Consider the following 24356-nt stretch of genomic DNA (forward strand, 5'->3'; position numbering starts at 1 on the left):
GGTATGGAGCATTGGGCTTAAAATATTCATGGAGTATTATGATGACAGGTTTCATGGAGCATATTGATGAAAAGGGAAAGGAGCATTGTGATGACAAGATCCTGGAGCATTATGATGAGTAGACCAGGAGCCTGGTGATGACAAGTCTCATGGAGCATTCTGATGAAAAGGGGCATGGAGCATTGTGATTACAGGGCTCTTGGAGCATTGTGATGACAAAGGCATGGAGCATTGTGATGAGAAGTCCATGGAGCATTCTGATGACATGTGTCATGGAGTTTTGTGATGACAGGGGCATGGAGCATTGTGATTACAGGGTTCTTGGAGCCTTGTGATGAAAAGGGCATGGATCATTGTGATGAAAAAGTCATGGAGCCATGTCATGACTGGGTTCAAGGAGCATAGTGATGACAAGGGTTCAGGAGCGTTGTGATGACAACTGTATTGAGCATTGGATGACAAAGGTCAGGAGCATTGTGATGATAAAACCATGGATAATTGTGATGACGAGCGTCATAGGGCATTGTGATGACAAGTGTTATGGAACACTGTGATCACAAGGGTTTGGAGCATTGTGATGACAGAGGTCATGGAGCCTTTTGATTTCAAGAAGCGTGGAGCATTGTGATGACAAGGGCATGAAGCAATGGGATCCCAAGTTTTATGGAGGATTGGGATGACAATGGTAAGGGAAGATTGTGAAGACAAGCGCATGGAGCATTGTGATGACAAAGTCATGTAGCATTTTGCTGACAAAGGCATGGAGCATTGTGGGGAAAATATTCATGGAGTAATGTGATGACAGGTGTCATGGGGCATTGTGGTGATAAGGGAATGGAACACAGTGATGACAAGGTTCTGGAGCATTGTTATGAGAAGACCATTGAGCCTTGTGATGACAAATCTCATGGAGCATTCTGATGATAATGGACATGGAACACTGTGATTACAAGGTTCTTGGAGTATTGTGATGACAAGGGCATGGAGCATTGTGATGAGAAGGCCATGGAGCTTTCTGATGACATGCATCATGGACTTTGTGATGACAAGGGCATGGAGCATTGTGATGAAAAAGACATGGAGCCTGTCATGACAGGCTTCAAGGAGCATACTGATGTCAAGTGTCAGGGAGCATTGTGATGACAAGTGTATTGAGCATTGTGATGACAAAAGTCATGGAGCATTGTGATGAGAAGACCATGGATAATTGTGATGACGAGCGTCATTGGGCGTTGTGATGACAAGTGTTATGGAACATTGTGATCACAAGAGTTTGGAGCATTCTGATGAGAGAGGTCATGGAGCATTTTGATTTCATTGTGATGACAATAGCATGAAGCATTATGATGATGGGGATGGTGCACTGTGATGTCAGGGGTCATGGAGGATTGTGATGATGGGGGTGTAGGAGCATCGTGATGACAAGAGCTTGGAGCATTGTGCTGAGAGGGCCAAGGAGCATTCTGACGACATGTGTCATGGAGCTTTGTGATGACAAGGGCATGGGGCATTGTAATTGCAGGCGTCTTGGAGCATTGAGATGACAAGTGTCACGGAGCCTTGTGATGACAAGGCCTTGGAAGTTTGTGATGACCGAGGTCATGGAGCATTGTTATGACAGGAGTAATGGAGCATTGTGATAACAAGGGCATAGAGCATTGGTTGAGAAGTTTCATGGATTATTGTGATGAGAGTGTGCATGCAGCATTGTGATGACAAGGGCATGGAACATTGTGATACATGGGTCATGGAGGAATGTAATGACAAGGGCATGGAGCATTGTGATGAGAAGGGCATGGAACATTGTGATGACAAGCGTCATGGAGCTTTGTGATGACAGGGGCATGGAGCAATGTGATGAGAGGGTTCATGGAGCAGTGTGATGACAGTGGCATGGAGCACTGTGGTGCCAAGGATCATGGAGATTTGTGATGACAAAGGTCATGAAGCATATTGAGGTCAAGGACATGGTACATTGTGATGAGAAGGCAGGGAGCATTATGATGACAAAGTCATGTAGCATTTTGATGACAAAGGCATGGAGCATCGTGATGACAAGTGTCATGGAGCACTGTGATGACAGGCATCACGGTTCATTGTGATTACAGGTTTCATGGAGCATTGGGATGACAATGGTCATGGAGAATTTTGATGAGAAGCGTCCCGGATCATTGTTTTGTCAGGGGTCATGGAGGGTTGAGATGACAGTACTCATGCAGCATTGTGAGGACAGGGGTCATGGAGCATTGTGAAGACAAGGGCATGGATCATTGTGATGAGAATGTCATGGAGTATTGTGAAGGCAGGTGTCAAGGAGCATTGTGATGACGTATGTCAGGGTCCATTGTGATGACAATGGCATGGAGCATTGTGATGACAAGGACATGGAGCATTGTGATGCCAAGGGCCATTGAGAATTTTGAAGACAATGTCGTGAAGCACTGTGATGACAAGCGCATGGAGCTTGCTATGAAAAGGGTCATTGAGCATTGCGATGACAAGTGCATGGAGAATTGTGATGACACGATCATGTAACATTATGATGAGAAGTGTCATGGAACATAGTGATGACAGGGACGAGGAGAATTGTGATGACAATGCACATGGAGCATTGGGATGACCAGGACATGGAGCATTGTGCTGGCAAGACTGTGGAGCATTGCGATGAGAAGACCATGGATAATTGTGATGACGAGTGTCTTGGAGCACTGTAATGACAAGGGGCATGTAGCATTGTGATGACAAGTGTAATGGAGCATTCTGATCCCCATCTTGTGGAGTATTGTGATGACAATGGCATGGAGCATTGTGATGAAAAGGGCATGGAACATTGTGATGAAAACGGCATGGAGCCTTTTCATGACAGGTTTCAATGAGCATTCTGACGACAAGTGTCAGGGAGCATTGTGATGACAAGTTTATTGAGCATTGTGATGACAAAGGTCATGAAGCATTGTGGTGACAATGGCATGGAGCATTGTGATGCAAAGTGCTATGGAGCATTGTGATCACAAGTGTTGGTAGCATTGTGATGACAGAGGTCATGGAGCACAGTGATTTCAAGGACCATGGAGCATTGTGATGACAAGTGTATGGGGCAATGTGATCCCAAGTTTCATGGAGGATTGTGATGACAAGCGCATGGAGCATTGTGATGGCAAGTTCATGTAGGATTTTCCTGACAAAGGCATGGAGCATGGTGATTACAGTGGTCATTGAGCATTGGGATAACAAGGGTATGGAGCATTGGGCTTAAAATATTCATGGAGTATTATGATGACAGGTTTCATGGAGCATATTGATGAAAAGGGAAAGGAGCATTGTGATGACAAGATCCTGGAGCATTATGATGAGTAGACCAGGAGCCTGGTGATGACAAGTCTCATGGAGCATTCTGATGAAAAGGGGCATGGAGCATTGTGATTACAGGGCTCTTGGAGCATTGTGATGACAAAGGCATGGAGCATTGTGATGAGAAGTCCATGGAGCATTCTGATGACATGTGTCATGGAGTTTTGTGATGACAGGGGCATGGAGCATTGTGATTACAGGGTTCTTGGAGCCTTGTGATGAAAAGGGCATGGATCATTGTGATGAAAAAGGCATGGAGCCATGTCATGACTGGGTTCAAGGAGCATAGTGATGACAAGGGTTCAGGAGCGTTGTGATGACAACTGTATTGAGCATTGGATGACAAAGGTCAGGAGCATTGTGATGATAAAACCATGGATAATTGTGATGACGAGCGTCATAGGGCATTGTGATGACAAGTGTTATGGAACACTGTGATCACAAGGGTTTGGAGCATTGTGATGACAGAGGTCATGGAGCCTTTTGATTTCAAGAAGCGTGGAGCATTGTGATGACAAGGGCATGAAGCAATGGGATCCCAAGTTTTATGGAGGATTGGGATGACAATGGTAAGGGAAGATTGTGAAGACAAGCGCATGGAGCATTGTGATGACAAAGTCATGTAGCATTTTGCTGACAAAGGCATGGAGCATTGTGGGGAAAATATTCATGGAGTAATGTGATGACAGGTGTCATGGGGCATTGTGGTGATAAGGGAATGGAGCACTGTGATGACAAGGTTCTGGAGCATTGTTATGAGAAGACCATTGAGCCTTGTGATGACAAATCTCATGGAGCATTCTGATGATAATGGACATGGAACACTGTGATTACAAGGTTCTTGGAGTATTGTGATGACAAGGGCATGGAGCATTGTGATGAGAAGGCCTTGGAGCTTTCTGATGACATGCATCATGGACTTTGTGATGACAAGGGCATGGAGCATTGTGATGAAAAAGACATGGAGCCTTGTCATGACAGGCTTCAAGGAGCATACTGATGTCAAGTGTCAGGGAGCATTGTGATGACAAGTGTATTGAGCATTGTGATGACAAAAGTCATGGAGCATTGTGATGAGAAGACCATGGATAATTGTGATGACGAGCGTCATTGGGCGTTGTGATGACAAGTGTTATGGAACATTGTGATCACAAGAGTTTGGAGCATTCTGATGAGAGAGGTCATGGAGCATTTAGATTTCATTGTGATGACAATAGCATGAAGCATTATGATGATGGGGATGGTGCACTGTGATGCCAGGGGTCATGGAGGATTGTGATGACGGGAGTGTAGGAGCATCGTGATGACAAGAGCTTGGAGCATTGTGCTGAGAGGGCCAAGGAGCATTCTGACGACATGTGTCATGGAGCTTTGTGATGACAAGGGCATGGGGCATTGTAATTGCAGGCGTCTTGGAGCATTGAGATGACAAGTGTCACGGAGCCTTGTGATGACAAGGCCTTGGAAGTTTGTGATGACCGAGGTCATGGAGCATTGTTATGACAGGAGTAATGGAGCATTGTGATAACAAGGGCATAGAGCATTGGTTGAGAAGTTTCATGGATTATTGTGATGAGAGTGTGCATGCAGCATTGTGATGACAAGGGCATGGAACATTGTGATACATGGGTCATGGAGGAATGTAATGACAAGGGCATGGAGCATTGTGATGAGAAGGGCATGGAACATTGTGATGACAAGCGTCATGGAGCTTTGTGATGACAGGGGCATGGAGCAATGTGATGAGAGGGTTCATGGAGCAGTGTGATGACAGTGGCATGGAGCACTGTGGTGCCAAGGATCATGGAGATTTGTGATGACAAAGGTCATGAAGCATATTGAGGTCAAGGGCATGGTACATTGTGATGAGAAGGCAGGGAGCATTATGATGACAAAGTCATGTAGCATTTTGATGACAAAGGCATGGAGCATCGTGATGACAAGTGTCATGGAGCACTGTGATGACAGGCGTCACGGTTCATTGTGATTACAGGTTTCATGGAGCATTGGGATGACAATGGTCATGGAGAATTTTGATGAGAAGCGTCCCGGATCATTGTTTTGTCAGGGGTCATGGAGGGTTGAGATGACAGTACTCATGCAGCATTGTGAGGACAGGGGTCATGGAGCATTGTGAAGACAAGGGCATGGATCATTGTGATGAGAATGTCATGGAGTATTGTGAAGGCAGGTGTCAAGGAGCATTGTGATGACGTATGTCAGGGTCCATTGTGATGACAATGGCATGGAGCATTGTGATGACAAGGACATGGAGCATTGTGATGCCAAGGGCCATTGAGAATTTTGAAGACAATGTCGTGAAGCACTGTGATGACAAGCGCATGGAGCTTGCTATGAAAATGGTCATTGAGCATTGCGATGACAAGTGCATGGAGAATTGTGATGACACGATCATGTAACATTATGATGAGAAGTGTCATGGAACATAGTGATGACAGGGACGAGGAGAATTGTGATGACAATGCACATGGAGCATTGGGATGACCAGGACATGGAGCATTGTGCTGGCAAGACTGTGGAGCATTGCGATGAGAAGACCATGAATAATTGTGATGACGAGTGTCTTGGAGCACTGTAATGACAAGGGGCATGTAGCATTGTGATGACAAGTGTAATGGAGCATTCTGATCACCATCTTGTGGAGTATTGTGATGACAATGGCATGGAGCATTGTGATGAAAAGGGCATGGAACATTGTGATGAAAACGGCATGGAGCCTTTTCATGACAGGTTTCAATGAGCATTCTGACGACAAGTGTCAGGGAGCATTGTGATGACAAGTTTATTGAGCATTGTGATGACAAAGGTCATGAAGCATTGTGGTGACAATGGCATGGAGCATTGTGATGCAAAGTGCTATGGAGCATTGTGATCACAAGTGTTGGTAGCATTGTGATGACAGAGGTCATGGAGCACAGTGATTTCAAGGACCATGGAGCATTGTGATGACAAGTGTATGGGGCAATGTGATCCCAAGTTTCATGGAGGATTGTGATGACAAGCGCATGGAGCATTGTGATGGCAAGTTCATGTAGGATTTTCCTGACAAAGGCATGGAGCATGGTGATTACAGTGGTCATTGAGCATTGGGATAACAAGGGTATGGAGCATTGGGCTTAAAATATTCATGGAGTATTATGATGACAGGTTTCATGGAGCATATTGATGAAAAGGGAAAGGAGCATTGTGATGACAAGATCCTGAAGCATTATGATGAGTAGACCAGGAGCCTGGTGATGACAAGTCTCATGGAGCATTCTGATGAAAAGGGGCATGGAGCATTGTGATTACAGGGCTCTTGGAGCATTGTGATGACAAAGGCATGGAGCATTGTGATGAGAAGTCCATGGAGCATTCTGATGACATGTGTCATGGAGTTTTGTGATGACAGGGGCATGGAGCATTGTGATTACAGGGTTCTTGGAGCCTTGTGATGAAAAGGGCATGGATCATTGTGATGAAAAAGGCATGGAGCCATGTCATGACTGGGTTCAAGGAGCATAGTGATGACAAGGGTTCAGGAGCGTTGTGATGACAACTGTATTGAGCATTGGATGACAAAGGTCAGGAGCATTGTGATGATAAAACCATGGATAATTGTGATGACGAGCGTCATAGGGCATTGTGATGACAAGTGTTATGGAACACTGTGATCACAAGGGTTTGGAGCATTGTGATGACAGAGGTCATGGAGCCTTTTGATTTCAAGAAGCGTGGAGCATTGTGATGACAAGGGCATGAAGCAATGGGATCCCAAGTTTTATGGAGGATTGGGATGACAATGGTAAGGGAAGATTGTGAAGACAAGCGCATGGAGCATTGTGATGACAAAGTCATGTAGCATTTTGCTGACAAAGGCATGGAGCATTGTGGGGAAAATATTCATGGAGTAATGTGATGACAGGTGTCATGGGGCATTGTGGTGATAAGGGAATGGAGCACTGTGATGACAAGGTTCTGGAGCATTGTTATGAGAAGACCATTGAGCCTTGTGATGACAAATCTCATGGAGCATTCTGATGATAATGGACATGGAACACTGTGATTACAAGGTTCTTGGAGTATTGTGATGACAAGGGCATGGAGCATTGTGATGAGAAGGCCTTGGAGCTTTCTGATGACATGCATCATGGACTTTGTGATGACAAGGGCATGGAGCATTGTGATGAAAAAGACATGGAGCCTTGTCATGACAGGCTTCAAGGAGCATACTGATGTCAAGTGTCAGGGAGCATTGTGATGACAAGTGTATTGAGCATTGTGATGACAAAGGTCATGGAGCATTGTGATGAGAAGACCATGGATAATTGTGATGATGAGCGTCATTGGGCGTTGTGATGACAAGTGTTATGGAACATTGTGATCACAAGCGTTTGGAGCATTCTGATGAGAGAGGTCATGGAGCATTTTGATTTCATTGTGATGACAATAGCAAGAAGCATTATGATGATGTTCATGGTGCATTGTGATGAAAGGGTCCATGGAGTATTGAGATGAAAAGGGGCATGGAGCATTGTGATTACAGGGGTCAGGGAGCATTGTGATGACAAGTGTATTGAGCATTGTGATGACAAAGGTCATGGAGCATTGTGAAGAGAAGTCCACAGATAATGGTGAAGAGGAGCGTCATGGGGCGGTGTGATGACAAGTGTCATGGAACATTGTGATCACAAGTGTTTGAAGCATTGTGATGCCAGAGGTCATGGTGCATTTTGATTTCATTGTGATGAAAATAGCATGAAGCATTATGATGATGGGGATGGTGCACTGTGATGCCAGGGGTCATGGAGGATTGTGATGACGGGGGTCTAGGAGCATCGTGATGACAAGAGCATGGTTCATTGTGCTGAGAGGGCCAAGGAGCATTCTGACGACATGTGTCATGGAGCTTTTTGATGACAAGGGCATGGGGCATTGTAATTGCAGGCGTCTTGGAGCATTGAGATGACAAGTGTCACGGAGCCTTGTGATGACAAGGCCTTGGAAGTTTGTGATGACCGAGGTCATGGATCATTGTTATGACAGGGGTAATGGAGCATTGTGATAACAAGGGCATAGAGCATTGGTCTGAGAAGTTTCATGGATTATTGTGATGAGAGTGTGCATGCAGCATTGTGATGACAAGGGCATGGAACATTGTGATACATGGGTCATGGAGGAATGTAATGACAAGGGCATGGAGCATTGTGATGAGAAGGGCATGGAACATTGTGATGACAAGCGTCATGGAGCTTTGTGATGACAGGGGCATGGAGCAATGTGATGAGAGGGTTCATGGAGCAGTGTGATGACAGTGGCATGGAGCACTGTGGTGCCAAGGATCATGGAGATTTGTGATGACAAAGGTCATGAAGCATATTGAGGTCAAGGGCATGGTACATTGTGATGAGAAGGGCAGGGAGCATTATGATGACAAAGTCATGTAGCATTTTGATGACAAAGGCATGGAGCATCGTGATGACAAGTGTCATGGAGCACTGTGATGACAGGCGTCACGGTTCATTGAGATTACAGGTTTCATGGAGCATTGGGATGACAATGGTCATGGAGAATTTTGATGAGAAGCGTCCCGGATCATTGTTTTGTCAGGGGTCATGGAGGGTTGAGATGACAGTACTCATGCAGCATTGTGAGGACAGGGGTCATGGAGCATTGTGAAGATAAGGTGCATGGAGCTTTGTGATTACAGGGGTCTTGGAACATTGTGAAGACAAGGGCATGGATCATTGTGATGAGAATGTCATGGAGTATTGTGAAGGCAGGTGTCAAGGAGCATTGTGATGACGTATGTCAGGGTCCATTGTGATGACAATGGCATGGAGCATTGTGATGACAAGGACATGGAGCATTGTGATGCCAAGGGCCATTGAGAATTTTGAAGACAATGTCGTGAAGCACTGTGATGACAAGCGCATGGAGCTTGCTATGAAAAGGGTCATTGAGCATTGCGATGACAAGTGCATGGAGAATTGTGATGACACGATCATGTAACATTATGATGAGAAGTGTCATGGAACATAGTGATGACAGGGACGAGGAGAATTGTGATGACAATGCACATGGAGCATTGGGATGACCAGGACATGGAGCATTGTGCTGGCAAGACCGTGGAGCACTGCGATGAGAAGACCATGGATAATTGTGATGACGAGTGTCTTGGAGCACTGTAATGACAAGGGGCATGTAACATTGTGATGACAAGTGTAATGGAGCATTCTGATCACCATCTTGTGGAGTATTGTGATGACAATGGCATGGAGCATTGTGATGAAAAGGGCATGGAGCATTGTGATGAAAACGGCATGGAGCCTTTTCATGACAGGTTACAATGAGCATTCTGACGACAAGTGTCAGGGAGCATTGTGATGACAAGTTTATTGAGCATTGTGATGACAAAGGTCATGAAGCATTGTGGTGACAATGGCATGGAGCATTGTGATGCAAAGTGCTATGGAGCATTGTGATCACAAGTGTTGGTAGCATTGTGATGACAGAGGTCATGGAGCACAGTGATTTCAAGGACCATGGAGCATTGTGATGACAAGTGTATGGGGCAATGTGATCCCAAGTTTCATGGAGGATTGTGATGACAAGCGCATGGAGCATTGTGATGGCAAGTTCATGTAGGATTTCCTGACAAAGGCATGGAGCATGGTGATTACAGTGGTCATTGAGCATTGGGATAACAAGGGTATGGAGCATTGGGCTTAAAATATTCATGGAGTATTGTGATGACAGGTTTCATGGAGCATATTGATGAAAAGGGAAAGGAGCATTGTGATGACAAGATCCTGGAGCATTATGATGAGTAGACCAGGAGCCTGGTGATGACAAGTCTCATGGAGCATTCTGATGAAAAGGGGCATGGAGCATTGTGATTACAGGGCTCTTGGAGCATTGTGATGACAAAGGCATGGAGCATTGTGATGAGAAGTCCATGGAGCATTCTGATGACATGTGTCATGGAGTTTTGTGATGACAGGGGCATGGAGCATTGTGATTACAGGGTTCTTGGAGCCTTGTGATGAAAAGGGCATGGATCATTGTGATGAAAAAGGCATGGAGCCATGTCATGACTGGGTTCAAGGAGCATAGTGATGACAAGGGTTCAGGAGCGTTGTGATGACAACTGTATTGAGCATTGGATGACAAAGGTCAGGAGCATTGTGATGATAAAACCATGGATAATTGTGATGACGAGCGTCATAGGGCATTGTGATGACAAGTGTTATGGAACACTGTGATCACAAGGGTTTGGAGCATTGTGATGACAGAGGTCATGGAGCCTTTTGATTTCAATTAGCGTGGAGCATTGTGATGACAAGGGCATGAAGCAATGGGATCCCAAGTTTTATGGAGGATTGGGATGACAATGGTAAGGTAAGATTGTGAAGACAAGCGCATGGAGCATTGTGATGACAAAGTCATGTAGCATTTTGCTGACAAAGGCATGGAGCATTGTGGGCAAAATATTCATGGAGTAATGTGATGACAGGTGTCATGGGGCATTGTGGTGATAAGGGAATGGAGCACTGTCATGACAAGGTTCTGGAGCATTGTTATGAGAAGACCATTGAGCCTTGTGATGACAAATCTCATGGAGCATTCTGATGATAATGGACATGGAACACTGTGATTACAAGGTTCTTGGAGTATTGTGATGACAAGGGCATGGAGCATTGTGATGAGAAGGCCATGGAGCTTTCTGATGACATGCATCATGGACTTTGTGATGACAAGGGCATGGAGCATTGTGATGAAAAAGACATGGAGCCTTGTCATGACAGGCTTCAAGGAGCATACTGATGTCAAGTGTCAGGGAGCATTGTGATGACAAGTGTATTGAGCATTGTGATGACAAAAGTCATGGAGCATTGTGATGAGAAGACCATGGATAATTGTGATGACGAGCGTCATTGGGCGTTGTGATGACAAGTGTTATGGAACATTGTGATCACAAGAGTTTGGAGCATTCTGATGAGAGAGGTCATGGAGCATTTAGATTTCATTGTGATGACAATAGCATGAAGCATTATGATGATGGGGATGGTGCACTGTGATGCCAGGGGTCATGGAGGATTGTGATGACGGGAGTGTAGGAGCATCGTGATGACAAGAGCTTGGAGCATTGTGCTGAGAGGGCCAAGGAGCATTCTGACGACATGTGTCATGGAGCTTTGTGATGACAAGGGCATGGGGCATTGTAATTGCAGGCGTCTTGGAGCATTGAGATGACAAGTGTCACGGAGCCTTGTGATGACAAGGCCTTGGAAGTTTGTGATGACCGAGGTCATGGAGCATTGTTATGACAGGAGTAATGGAGCATTGTGATAACAAGGGCATAGAGCATTGGTTGAGAAGTTTCATGGATTATTGTGATGAGAGTGTGCATGCAGCATTGTGATGACAAGGGCATGGAACATTGTGATACATGGGTCATGGAGGAATGTAATGACAAGGGCATGGAGCATTGTGATGAGAAGGGCATGGAACATTGTGATGACAAGCGTCATGGAGCTTTGTGATGACAGGGGCATGGAGCAATGTGATGAGAGGGTTCATGGAGCAGTGTGATGACAGTGGCATGGAGCACTGTGGTGCCAAGGATCATGGAGATTTGTGATGACAAAGGTCATGAAGCATATTGAGGTCAAGGGCATGGTACATTGTGATGAGAAGGCAGGGAGCATTATGATGACAAAGTCATGTAGCATTTTGATGACAAAGGCATGGAGCATCGTGATGACAAGTGTCATGGAGCACTGTGATGACAGGCGTCACGGTTCATTGTGATTACAGGTTTCATGGAGCATTGGGATGACAATGGTCATGGAGAATTTTGATGAGAAGCGTCCCGGATCATTGTTTTGTCAGGGGTCATGGAGGGTTGAGATGACAGTACTCATGCAGCATTGTGAGGACAGGGGTCATGGAGCATTGTGAAGACAAGGGCATGGATCATTGTGATGAGAATGTCATGGAGTATTGTGAAGGCAGGTGTCAAGGAGCATTGTGATGACGTATGTCAGGGTCCATTGTGATGACAATGGCATGGAGCATTGTGATGACAAGGACATGGAGCATTGTGATGCCAAGGGCCATTGAGAATTTTGAAGACAATGTCGTGAAGCACTGTGATGACAAGCGCATGGAGCTTGCTATGAAAATGGTCATTGAGCATTGCGATGACAAGTGCATGGAGAATTGTGATGACACGATCATGTAACATTATGATGAGAAGTGTCATGGAACATAGTGATGACAGGGACGAGGAGAATTGTGATGACAATGCACATGGAGCATTGGGATGACCAGGACATGGAGCATTGTGCTGGCAAGACTGTGGAGCATTGCGATGAGAAGACCATGAATAATTGTGATGACGAGTGTCTTGGAGCACTGTAATGACAAGGGGCATGTAGCATTGTGATGACAAGTGTAATGGAGCATTCTGATCACCATCTTGTGGAGTATTGTGATGACAATGGCATGGAGCATTGTGATGAAAAGGGCATGGAACATTGTGATGAAAACGGCATGGAGCCTTTTCATGACAGGTTTCAATGAGCATTCTGACGACAAGTGTCAGGGAGCATTGTGATGACAAGTTTATTGAGCATTGTGATGACAAAGGTCATGAAGCATTGTGGTGACAATGGCATGGAGCATTGTGATGCAAAGTGCTATGGAGCATTGTGATCACAAGTGTTGGTAGCATTGTGATGACAGAGGTCATGGAGCACAGTGATTTCAAGGACCATGGAGCATTGTGATGACAAGTGTATGGGGCAATGTGATCCCAAGTTTCATGGAGGATTGTGATGACAAGCGCATGGAGCATTGTGATGGCAAGTTCATGTAGGATTTTCCTGACAAAGGCATGGAGCATGGTGATTACAGTGGTCATTGAGCATTGGGATAACAAGGGTATGGAGCATTGGGCTTAAAATATTCATGGAGTATTATGATGACAGGTTTCATGGAGCATATTGATGAAAAGGGAAAGGAGCATTGTGATGACAAGATCCTGGAGCATTATGATGAGTAGACCAGGAGCCTGGTGATGACAAGTCTCATGGAGCATTCTGATGAAAAGGGGCATGGAGCATTGTGATTACAGGGCTCTTGGAGCATTGTGATGACAAAGGCATGGAGCATTGTGATGAGAAGTCCATGGAGCATTCTGATGACATGTGTCATGGAGTTTTGTGATGACAGGGGCATGGAGCATTGTGATTACAGGGTTCTTGGAGCCTTGTGATGAAAAGGGCATGGATCATTGTGATGAAAAAGGCATGGAGCCATGTCATGACTGGGTTCAAGGAGCATAGTGATGACAAGGGTTCAGGAGCGTTGTGATGACAACTGTATTGAGCATTGGATGACAAAGGTCAGGAGCATTGTGATGATAAAACCATGGATAATTGTGATGACGAGCGTCATAGGGCATTGTGATGACAAGTGTTATGGAACACTGTGATCACAAGGGTTTGGAGCATTGTGATGACAGAGGTCATGGAGCCTTTTGATTTCAAGAAGCGTGGAGCATTGTGATGACAAGGGCATGAAGCAATGGGATCCCAAGTTTTATGGAGGATTGGGATGACAATGGTAAGGGAAGATTGTGAAGACAAGCGCATGGAGCATTGTGATGACAAAGTCATGTAGCATTTTGCTGACAAAGGCATGGAGCATTGTGGGGAAAATATTCATGGAGTAATGTGATGACAGGTGTCATGGGGCATTGTGGTGATAAGGGAATGGAGCACTGTGATGACAAGGTTCTGGAGCATTGTTATGAGAAGACCATTGAGCCTTGTGATGACAAATCTCATGGAGCATTCTGATGATAATGGACATGGAACACTGTGATTACAAGGTTCTTGGAGTATTGTGATGACAAGGGCATGGAGCATTGTGATGAGAAGGCCTTGGAGCTTTCTGATGACATGCATCATGGACTTTGTGATGACAAGGGCATGGAGCATTGTGATGAAAAAGACATGGAGCCTTGTCATGACAGGCTTCAAGGAGCATACTGATGTCAAGTGTCAGGGAGCATTGTGATGACAAGTGTATTGAGCATTGTGATGACAAAGGTCATGGAGCATTGTGATGAGAAGACCATGGATAATTGTGATGATGAGCGTCATTGGGCGTTGTGATGACAAGTGTTATGGAACATTGTGATCACAAGCGTTTGGAGCATTCTGATGAGAGAGGTCATGGAGCATTTTGATTTCATTGTGATGACAATAGCAAGAAGCATTATGATGATGTTCATGGTGCATTGTGATGAAAGGGTCCATGGAGTATTGAGATGAAAAGGGGCATGGAGCATTGTGATTACAGGGGTCAGGGAGCATTGTGATGACAAGTGTATTGAGCATTGTGATGACAAAGGTCATGGAGCATTGTGAAGAGAAGTCCACAGATAATGGTGAAGAGGAGCGTCATGGGGCGGTGTGATGACAAGTGTCATGGAACATTGTGATCACAAGTGTTTGAAGCATTGTGATGCCAGAGGTCATGGTGCATTTTGATTTCATTGTGATGAAAATAGCATGAAGCATTATGATGATGGGGATGGTGCACTGTGATGCCAGGGGTCATGGAGGATTGTGATGACGGGGGTCTAGGAGCATCGTGATGACAAGAGCATGGTTCATTGTGCTGAGAGGGCCAAGGAGCATTCTGACGACATGTGTCATGGAGCTTTTTGATGACAAGGGCATGGGGCATTGTAATTGCAGGCGTCTTGGAGCATTGAGATGACAAGTGTCACGGAGCCTTGTGATGACAAGGCCTTGGAAGTTTGTGATGACCGAGGTCATGGATCATTGTTATGACAGGGGTAATGGAGCATTGTGATAACAAGGGCATAGAGCATTGGTCTGAGAAGTTTCATGGATTATTGTGATGAGAGTGTGCATGCAGCATTGTGATGACAAGGGCATGGAACATTGTGATACATGGGTCATGGAGGAATGTAATGACAAGGGCATGGAGCATTGTGATGAGAAGGGCATGGAACATTGTGATGACAAGCGTCATGGAGCTTTGTGATGACAGGGGCATGGAGCAATGTGATGAGAGGGTTCATGGAGCAGTGTGATGACAGTGGCATGGAGCACTGTGGTGCCAAGGATCATGGAGATTTGTGATGACAAAGGTCATGAAGCATATTGAGGTCAAGGGCATGGTACATTGTGATGAGAAGGGCAGGGAGCATTATGATGACAAAGTCATGTAGCATTTTGATGACAAAGGCATGGAGCATCGTGATGACAAGTGTCATGGAGCACTGTGATGACAGGCGTCACGGTTCATTGAGATTACAGGTTTCATGGAGCATTGGGATGACAATGGTCATGGAGAATTTTGATGAGAAGCGTCCCGGATCATTGTTTTGTCAGGGGTCATGGAGGGTTGAGATGACAGTACTCATGCAGCATTGTGAGGACAGGGGTCATGGAGCATTGTGAAGATAAGGTGCATGGAGCTTTGTGATTACAGGGGTCTTGGAACATTGTGAAGACAAGGGCATGGATCATTGTGATGAGAATGTCATGGAGTATTGTGAAGGCAGGTGTCAAGGAGCATTGTGATGACGTATGTCAGGGTCCATTGTGATGACAATGGCATGGAGCATTGTGATGACAAGGACATGGAGCATTGTGATGCCAAGGGCCATTGAGAATTTTGAAGACAATGTCGTGAAGCACTGTGATGACAAGCGCATGGAGCTTGCTATGAAAAGGGTCATTGAGCATTGCGATGACAAGTGCATGGAGAATTGTGATGACACGATCATGTAACATTATGATGAGAAGTGTCATGGAACATAGTGATGACAGGGACGAGGAGAATTGTGATGACAATGCACATGGAGCATTGGGATGACCAGGACATGGAGCATTGTGCTGGCAAGACCGTGGAGCACTGCGATGAGAAGACCATGGATAATTGTGATGACGAGTGTCTTGGAGCACTGTAATGACAAGGGGCATGTAACATTGTGATGACAAGTGTAATGGAGCATTCTGATCACCATCTTGTGGAGTATTGTGATGACAATGGCATGGAGCATTGTGATGAAAAGGGCATGGAGCATTGTGATGAAAACGGCATGGAGCCTTTTCATGACAGGTTACAATGAGCATTCTGACGACAAGTGTCAGGGAGCATTGTGATGACAAGTTTATTGAGCATTGTGATGACAAAGGTCATGAAGCATTGTGGTGACAATGGCATGGAGCATTGTGATGCAAAGTGCTATGGAGCATTGTGATCACAAGTGTTGGTAGCATTGTGATGACAGAGGTCATGGAGCACAGTGATTTCAAGGACCATGGAGCATTGTGATGACAAGTGTATGGGGCAATGTGATCCCAAGTTTCATGGAGGATTGTGATGACAAGCGCATGGAGCATTGTGATGGCAAGTTCATGTAGGATTTCCTGACAAAGGCATGGAGCATGGTGATTACAGTGGTCATTGAGCATTGGGATAACAAGGGTATGGAGCATTGGGCTTAAAATATTCATGGAGTATTGTGATGACAGGTTTCATGGAGCATATTGATGAAAAGGGAAAGGAGCATTGTGATGACAAGATCCTGGAGCATTATGATGAGTAGACCAGGAGCCTGGTGATGACAAGTCTCATGGAGCATTCTGATGAAAAGGGGCATGGAGCATTGTGATTACAGGGCTCTTGGAGCATTGTGATGACAAAGGCATGGAGCATTGTGATGAGAAGTCCATGGAGCATTCTGATGACATGTGTCATGGAGTTTTGTGATGACAGGGGCATGGAGCATTGTGATTACAGGGTTCTTGGAGCCTTGTGATGAAAAGGGCATGGATCATTGTGATGAAAAAGGCATGGAGCCATGTCATGACTGGGTTCAAGGAGCATAGTGATGACAAGGGTTCAGGAGCGTTGTGATGACAACTGTATTGAGCATTGGATGACAAAGGTCAGGAGCATTGTGATGATAAAACCATGGATAATTGTGATGACGAGCGTCATAGGGCATTGTGATGACAAGTGTTATGGAACACTGTGATCACAAGGGTTTGGAGCATTGTGATGACAGAGGTCATGGAGCCTTTTGATTTCAATTAGCGTGGAGCATTGTGATGACAAGGGCATGAAGCAATGGGATCCCAAGTTTTATGGAGGATTGGGATGACAATGGTAAGGTAAGATTGTGAAGACAAGCGCATGGAGCATTGTGATGACAAAGTCATGTAGCATTTTGCTGACAAAGGCATGGAGCATTGTGGGCAAAATATTCATGGAGTAATGTGATGACAGGTGTCATGGGGCATTGTGGTGATAAGGGAATGGAGCACTGTCATGACAAGGTTCTGGAGCATTGTTATGAGAAGACCATTGAGCCTTGTGATGACAAATCTCATGGAGCATTCTGATGATAATGGACATGGAACACTGTGATTACAAGGTTCTTGGAGTATTGTGATGACAAGGGCATGGAGCATTGTGATGAGAAGGCCATGGAGCTTTCTGATGACATGCATCATGGACTTTGTGATGACAAGGGCATGGAGCATTGTGATGAAAAAGACATGGAGCCTTGTCATGACAGGCTTCAAGGAGCATACTGATGTCAAGTGTCAGGGAGCATTGTGATGACAAGTGTATTGAGCATTGTGATGACAAAAGTCATGGAGCATTGTGATGAGAAGACCATGGATAATTGTGATGACGAGCGTCATTGGGCGTTGTGATGACAAGTGTTATGGAACATTGTGATCACAAGAGTTTGGAGCATTCTGATGAGAGAGGTCATGGAGCATTTTGATTTCATTGTGATGACAATAGCATGAAGCATTATGATGATGGGGATGGTGCACTGTGATGCCAGGGGTCATGGAGGATTGTGATGACGGGGGTGTAGGAGCATCGTGATGACAAGTGCTTGGAGCATTGTGCTGAGAGGGCCAAGGAGCATTCTGACGACATGTGTCATGGAGCTTTGTGATGACAAGGGCATGGGGCATTGTAATTGCAGGCGTCTTGGAGCATTGAGATGACAAGTGTCACGGAGCCTTGTGATGACAAGGCCTTGGAAGTTTGTGATGACCGAGGTCATGGAGCATTGTTATGACAGGAGTAATGGAGCATTGTGATAACAAGGGCATAGAGCATTGGTTGAGAAGTTTCATGGATTATTGTGATGAGAGTGTGCATGCAGCATTGTGATGACAAGGGCATGGAACATTGTGATACATGGGTCATGGAGGAATGTAATGACAAGGGCATGGAGCATTGTGATGAGAAGGGCATGGAACATTGTGATGACAAGCGTCATGGAGCTTTGTGATGACAGGGGCATGGAGCAATGTGATGAGAGGGTTCATGGAGCAGTGTGATGACAGTGGCATGGAGCACTGTGGTGCCAAGGATCATGGAGATTTGTGATGACAAAGGTCATGAAGCATATTGAGGTCAAGGGCATGGTACATTGTGATGAGAAGGCAGGGAGCATTATGATGACAAAGTCATGTAGCATTTTGATGACAAAGGCATGGAGCATCGTGATGACAAGTGTCATGGAGCACTGTGATGACAGGCGTCACGGTTCATTGTGATTACAGGTTTCATGGAGCATTGGGATGACAATGGTCATGGAGAATTTTGATGAGAAGCGTCCCGGATCATTGTTTTGTCAGGGGTCATGGAGGGTTGAGATGACAGTACTCATGCAGCATTGTGAGGACAGGGGTCATGGAGCATTGTGAAGACAAGGGCATGGATCATTGTGATGAGAATGTCATGGAGTATTGTGAAGGCAGGTGTCAAGGAGCATTGTGATGACGTATGTCAGGGTCCATTGTGATGACAATGGCATGGAGCATTGTGATGACAAGGACATGGAGCATTGTGATGCCAAGGGCCATTGAGAATTTTGAAGACAATGTCGTGAAGCACTGTGATGACAAGCGCATGGAGCTTGCTATGAAAATGGTCATTGAGCATTGCGATGACAAGTGCATGGAGAATTGTGATGACACGATCATGTAACATTATGATGAGAAGTGTCATGGAACATAGTGATGACAGGGACGAGGAGAATTGTGATGACAATGCACATGGAGCATTGGGATGACCAGGACATGGAGCATTGTGCTGGCAAGACTGTGGAGCATTGCGATGAGAAGACCATGGATAATTGTGATGACGAGTGTCTTGGAGCACTGTAATGACAAGGGGCATGTAGCATTGTGATGACAAGTGTAATGGAGCATTCTGATCCCCATCTTGTGGAGTATTGTGATGACAATGGCATGGAGCATTGTGATGAAAAGGGCATGGAACATTGTGATGAAAACGGCATGGAGCCTTTTCATGACAGGTTTCAATGAGCATTCTGACGACAAGTGTCAGGGAGCATTGTGATGACAAGTTTATTGAGCATTGTGATGACAAAGGTCATGAAGCATTGTGGTGACAATGGCATGGAGCATTGTGATGCAAAGTGCTATGGAGCATTGTGATCACAAGTGTTGGTAGCATTGTGATGACAGAGGTCATGGAGCACAGTGATTTCAAGGACCATGGAGCATTGTGATGACAAGTGTATGGGGCAATGTGATCCCAAGTTTCATGGAGGATTGTGATGACAAGCGCATGGAGCATTGTGATGGCAAGTTCATGTAGGATTTTCCTGACAAAGGCATGGAGCATGGTGATTACAGTGGTCATTGAGCATTGGGATAACAAGGGTATGGAGCATTGGGCTTAAAATATTCATGGAGTATTATGATGACAGGTTTCATGGAGCATATTGATGAAAAGGGAAAGGAGCATTGTGATGACAAGATCCTGGAGCATTATGATGAGTAGACCAGGAGCCTGGTGATGACAAGTCTCATGGAGCATTCTGATGAAAAGGGGCATGGAGCATTGTGATTACAGGGCTCTTGGAGCATTGTGATGACAAAGGCATGGAGCATTGTGATGAGAAGTCCATGGAGCATTCTGATGACATGTGTCATGGAGTTTTGTGATGACAGGGGCATGGAGCATTGTGATTACAGGGTTCTTGGAGCCTTGTGATGAAAAGGGCATGGATCATTGTGATGAAAAAGGCATGGAGCCATGTCATGACTGGGTTCAAGGAGCATAGTGATGACAAGGGTTCAGGAGCGTTGTGATGACAACTGTATTGAGCATTGGATGACAAAGGTCAGGAGCATTGTGATGATAAAACCATGGATAATTGTGATGACGAGCGTCATAGGGCATTGTGATGACAAGTGTTATGGAACACTGTGATCACAAGGGTTTGGAGCATTGTGATGACAGAGGTCATGGAGCCTTTTGATTTCAATTAGCGTGGAGCATTGTGATGACAAGGGCATGAAGCAATGGGATCCCAAGTTTTATGGAGGATTGGGATGACAATGGTAAGGGAAGATTGTGAAGACAAGCGCATGGAGCATTGTGATGACAAAGTCATGTAGCATTTTGCTGACAAAGGCATGGAGCATTGTGGGCAAAATATTCATGGAGTAATGTGATGACAGGTGTCATGGGGCATTGTGGTGATAAGGGAATGGAGCACTGTGATGACAAGGTTCTGGAGCATTGTTATGAGAAGACCATTGAGCCTTGTGATGACAAATCTCATGGAGCATTCTGATGATAATGGACATGGAACACTGTGATTACAAGGTTCTTGGAGTATTGTGATGACAAGGGCATGGAGCATTGTGATGAGAAGGCCATGGAGCTTTCTGATGACATGCATCATGGACTTTGTGATGACAAGGGCATGGAGCATTGTGATGAAAAAGACATGGAGCCTTGTCATGACAGGCTTCAAGGAGCATACTGATGTCAAGTGTCAGGGAGCATTGTGATGACAAGTGTATTGAGCATTGTGATGACAAAAGTCATGGAGCATTGTGATGAGAAGACCATGGATAATTGTGATGACGAGCGTCATTGGGCGTTGTGATGACAAGTGTTATGGAACATTGTGATCACAAGAGTTTGGAGCATTCTGATGAGAGAGGTCATGGAGCATTTTGATTTCATTGTGATGACAATAGCATGAAGCATTATGATGATGGGGATGGTGCACTGTGATGCCAGGGGTCATGGAGGATTGTGATGACGGGGGTGTAGGAGCATCGTGATGACAAGAGCTTGGAGCATTGTGCTGAGAGGGCCAAGGAGCATTCTGACGACATGTGTCATGGAGCTTTGTGATGACAAGGGCATGGGGCATTGTAATTGCAGGCGTCTTGGAGCATTGAGATGACAAGTGTCACGGAGCCTTGTGATGACAAGGCCTTGGAAGTTTGTGATGACCGAGGTCATGGAGCATTGTTATGACAGGAGTAATGGAGCATTGTGATAACAAGGGCATAGAGCATTGGTTGAGAAGTTTCATGGATTATTGTGATGAGAGTGTGCATGCAGCATTGTGATGACAAGGGCATGGAACATTGTGATACATGGGTCATGGAGGAATGTAATGACAAGGGCATGGAGCATTGTGATGAGAAGGGCATGGAACATTGTGATGACAAGCGTCATGGAGCTTTGTGATGACAGGGGCATGGAGCAATGTGATGAGAGGGTTCATGGAGCAGTGTGATGACAGTGGCATGGAGCACTGTGGTGCCAAGGATCATGGAGATTTGTGATGACAAAGGTCATGAAGCATATTGAGGTCAAGGGCATGGTACATTGTGATGAGAAGGCAGGGAGCATTATGATGACAAAGTCATGTAGCATTTTGATGACAAAGGCATGGAGCATCGTGATGACAAGTGTCATGGAGCACTGTGATGACAGGCGTCACGGTTCATTGTGATTACAGGTTTCATGGAGCATTGGGATGACAATGGTCATGGAGAATTTTGATGAGAAGCGTCCCGGATCATTGTTTTGTCAGGGGTCATGGAGGGTTGAGATGACAGTACTCATGCAGCATTGTGAGGACAGGGGTCATGGAGCATTGTGAAGACAAGGGCATGGATCATTGTGATGAGAATGTCATGGAGTATTGTGAAGGCAGGTGTCAAGGAGCATTGTGATGACGTATGTCAGGGTCCATTGTGATGACAATGGCATGGAGCATTGTGATGACAAGGACATGGAGCATTGTGATGCCAAGGGCCATTGAGAATTTTGAAGACAATGTCGTGAAGCACTGTGATGACAAGCGCATGGAGCTTGCTATGAAAATGGTCATTGAGCATTGCGATGACAAGTGCATGGAGAATTGTGATGACACGATCATGTAACATTATGATGAGAAGTGTCATGGAACATAGTGATGACAGGGACGAGGAGAATTGTGATGACAATGCACATGGAGCATTGGGATGACCAGGACATGGAGCATTGTGCTGGCAAGACTGTGGAGCATTGCGATGAGAAGACCATGGATAATTGTGATGACGAGTGTCTTGGAGCACTGTAATGACAAGGGGCATGTAGCATTGTGATGACAAGTGTAATGGAGCATTCTGATCCCCATCTTGTGGAGTATTGTGATGACAATGGCATGGAGCATTGTGATGAAAAGGGCATGGAACATTGTGATGAAAACGGCATGGAGCCTTTTCATGACAGGTTTCAATGAGCATTCTGACGACAAGTGTCAGGGAGCATTGTGATGACAAGTTTATTGAGCATTGTGATGACAAAGTTCATGAAGCATTGTGGTGACAATGGCATGGAGCATTGTGATGCAAAGTGCTATGGAGCATTGTGATCACAAGTGTTGGTAGCATTGTGATGACAGAGGTCATGGAGCACAGTGATTTCAAGGACCATGGAGCATTGTGATGACAAGTGTATGGGGCAATGTGATCCCAAGTTTCATGGAGGATTGTGATGACAAGCGCATGGAGCATTGTGATGGCAAGTTCATGTAGGATTTTCCTGACAAAGGCATGGAGCATGGTGATTACAGTGGTCATTGAGCATTGGGATAACAAGGGTATGGAGCATTGGGCTTAAAATATTCATGGAGTATTATGATGACAGGTTTCATGGAGCATATTGATGAAAAGGGAAAGGAGCATTGTGATGACAAGATCCTGGAGCATTATGATGAGTAGACCAGGAGCCTGGTGATGACAAGTCTCATGGAGCATTCTGATGAAAAGGGGCATGGAGCATTGTGATTACAGGGCTCTTGGAGCATTGTGATGACAAAGGCATGGAGCATTGTGATGAGAAGTCCATGGAGCATTCTGATGACATGTGTCATGGAGTTTTGTGATGACAGGGGCATGGAGCATTGTGATTACAGGGTTCTTGGAGCCTTGTGATGAAAAGGGCATGGATCATTGTGATGAAAAAGGCATGGAGCCATGTCATGACTGGGTTCAAGGAGCATAGTGATGACAAGGGTTCAGGAGCGTTGTGATGACAACTGTATTGAGCATTGGATGACAAAGGTCAGGAGCATTGTGATGATAAAACCATGGATAATTGTGATGACGAGCGTCATAGGGCATTGTGATGACAAGTGTTATGGAACACTGTGATCACAAGGGTTTGGAGCATTGTGATGACAGAGGTCATGGAGCCTTTTGATTTCAAGAAGCGTGGAGCATTGTGATGACAAGGGCATGAAGCAATGGGATCCCAAGTTTTATGGAGGATTGGGATGACAATGGTAAGGGAAGATTGTGAAGACAAGCGCATGGAGCATTGTGATGACAAAGTCATGTAGCATTTTGCTGACAAAGGCATGGAGCATTGTGGGGAAAATATTCATGGAGTAATGTGATGACAGGTGTCATGGGGCATTGTGGTGATAAGGGAATGGAGCACTGTGATGACAAGGTTCTGGAGCATTGTTATGAGAAGACCATTGAGCCTTGTGATGACAAATCTCATGGAGCATTCTGATGATAATGGACATGGAACACTGTGATTACAAGGTTCTTGGAGTATTGTGATGACAAGGGCATGGAGCATTGTGA

The sequence above is a fragment of the Mesoplodon densirostris genome, chromosome Y (genome assembly GCF_025265405.1).
Source record: "Mesoplodon densirostris isolate mMesDen1 chromosome Y, mMesDen1 primary haplotype, whole genome shotgun sequence".
In the NCBI taxonomy this organism is placed as follows: Eukaryota; Metazoa; Chordata; class Mammalia; order Artiodactyla; family Ziphiidae; genus Mesoplodon; species Mesoplodon densirostris.